Below are 2,500 nucleotides of genomic sequence, written 5' to 3' on the forward strand. Positions count from 1 at the left end.
CTAGCGAAAGTTGTCCTGCCATGGCGTGCGCGCAGCCTGTGCGCGCAGCTTGCGCATCTGTCGACAGTGAGGCTAGCGAAACTTGTCCTGCCATGGCATGCGCGGCGCCTGCGCGCAGCCTGCGCACAACATGCGCGCAGGCTGTGCGCAGCGTGCGCGGAGCTTGCGTGCAGCTTGCGCATCTGTCGACAGTGAGGCTAGCGAAACTTGTCCTGCCATGGCATGCGCGCAGCGTGCGCGCAGTCTGTGCGCAGCATGCGCGCAGCCTGTGCGCGCAGCTTGCGCATCTGTCGACAGTGAGGCTAGCGAAACTTGTCCTGCCATGGCATGCGCGCAGTCTGCGCGCAGTCTGCGCGCAGCATGCGCGCAGCCTGCGCGCAGCATGTGCGCAGCATGCCGGCAGCATGGTTCCAGGTTTTTTCAAATGTCGACAGAATTTTTCAAATCTTGTCAAACCCCGTTTTTATTGAAATTTCCTCGCACAATAAGCTCCCCATAAGTAGTCTATGATTTTTAGGACCTTCTCCAACTTACAAAACTAAAAAATTCCTCCCGGATTTGTTTTAATGATTTTTTCAATTTTACGACTTCTAAAAATAATAAAAAATACTTCCCGACTTCAAAAATTTATGAAACTTTTTCCCATCATAGATTGCATGTTTCTTAGTATCCCTGCAAAAAATCACGTCCAAATACCTTGTATTGAATTATTTAGAGCCCATTATGACTCCTCGCGCATAGGTGATGTCTCTTCCTGTCAAAGGGCTAAATGCATAAAATGCTATATAGGGGGGTGTGTGTTGCCTGCATATGCATGGCAGCCCATGCCTTCCTAGCTGCAGCCCCCTTCCCCCACGCCACACCCATGTCATGTTGCCTCGATATGTTGCCTCGGTATTATGGGTTTGGTGTCGGGGTCGGGGGGCTGCCACCCATGGCGGTGGTGGCCGGAATCCGGCCGCCGCCACCACGCCGCCGCCATGGGTGAGGGAGGAAAAAAAAGGCGTGGAAAGTTGCGAAATGGGGTTGTCTAGGCTTTTTTTTGGCATGGGAGAGCATGGAGTGCTAGGAACTCCTTCTCAAATGCACGGGCATGTCGACCACAACCTCATTTCTCAACAACAACCACCCGTGTGGGGTGGCGGTGGGTGGATAGTCGCGGATTGGGGCTTGCCAAGCCAATGTTTTCAAAAAATTTCATCAAAATTAAAAACAAATGTTTTGTTGCCTTCGGATTTGTGGGCGAGCGGCGAGTCGGAGTGGAGCCGGTAAAGTTTAACCTCGGTGTGCACGGTTGTTTTTAGAAACTCAATCCAATGCCGGGGACGTTGAAAGTGACGCTCTTATGAGTTGCAAACCCGCAAGATTTAAAGAACCTTTTCAAAACAATTTCAAACCAACAAGATTTAAAAACAGAAATTTTCATCAAAATGAAAAACAAATGTTTTGTTGCCTTCGGACTAGTGGGCGAGCGGCGAGTCGGAGTGGAGCCGGTAAAGTTTAACCTCGGTGTGCACGGTTGTTTTTAGAAACTCAATCCAATGCCGGGGACGTTGAAAGTGACGCTCTTATGAGTTGCAAACCCACTAGATTTAAAGAACCTTTTCAAAACAATTTCAAACCAACAAAATTAAAAACAAATGTTTCGTTGCAAACAAATTGTGGGCGAGCGGCGAGTCGGAGTGGAGCCGGTAAAGTTTAACCTCGGTGTGCACGGTTGTTTTTAGAAACTCAATCCAATACCGGGGACGTTGAAAGTGACGCTCTTATGAGTTGCAAACCCACAAGATTTTAAAAACTTTTTGAAAATGTTTCTTCTAAATGACACATTTTGATCCTTGGCAAGTGCTCAATCCGTAACTATCCAATCACCGCCACACCACACCGGTCGGGAGTGTGTGAATGGTGTGCTTCCCGGGGTTGGCATAGATAATCTTTCGCATCGACAATCTTTTGCATGCGAGGGAATGTCTATGCCAACCCCGGGAAGCACACCATTCACCCACTAGTTGTGGGCGACGATGGGTTGGCTTCAAATGAATTTTTGCTTGGGGTTGTCCTCGGTATGCTTTTGTGTTGGGAGTACGGCCACCAAACCTTCTCAATGCACGGGTATGTCGAGGATGGCTTTCGGCGGGGTTGATGAAGAAGCTACCCAATTCTCGGCCACACGAACACATGGTGACGATGCGTTGGCTTCAAGTGAGCTTTAGCTTGGGGTTGTCTTCGGTATGCTTTTGTGTTGGGAGTACGGCCACCAAACCTTCTCAATGCACGGGTATGTCGAGGATGGCTTTCGGCGGAGTTGATGAAGAAGCTAGCAAATTGTTGGCCACTCTCACACGTGTGGGGGTAGGTTGGCTTCGAAAGAAGCTATCCAATCCTCTGAGTGTGCGGTTGAGCTATGATTAAGATTGTCTAGGCATTGCTTGTGTGTGCAAGGTGCGAGCCCAATGCACGAGCAAGTCGAGGATGACAATCTTAAGAGTAACAATGATGC

The sequence above is a fragment of the Prunus avium genome, unplaced genomic scaffold (assembly GCF_965620075.1).
Source record: "Prunus avium unplaced genomic scaffold, drPruAviu1.hap1.1 HAP1_SCAFFOLD_27, whole genome shotgun sequence".
NCBI lineage: Eukaryota > Viridiplantae > Streptophyta > Magnoliopsida > Rosales > Rosaceae > Prunus > Prunus avium.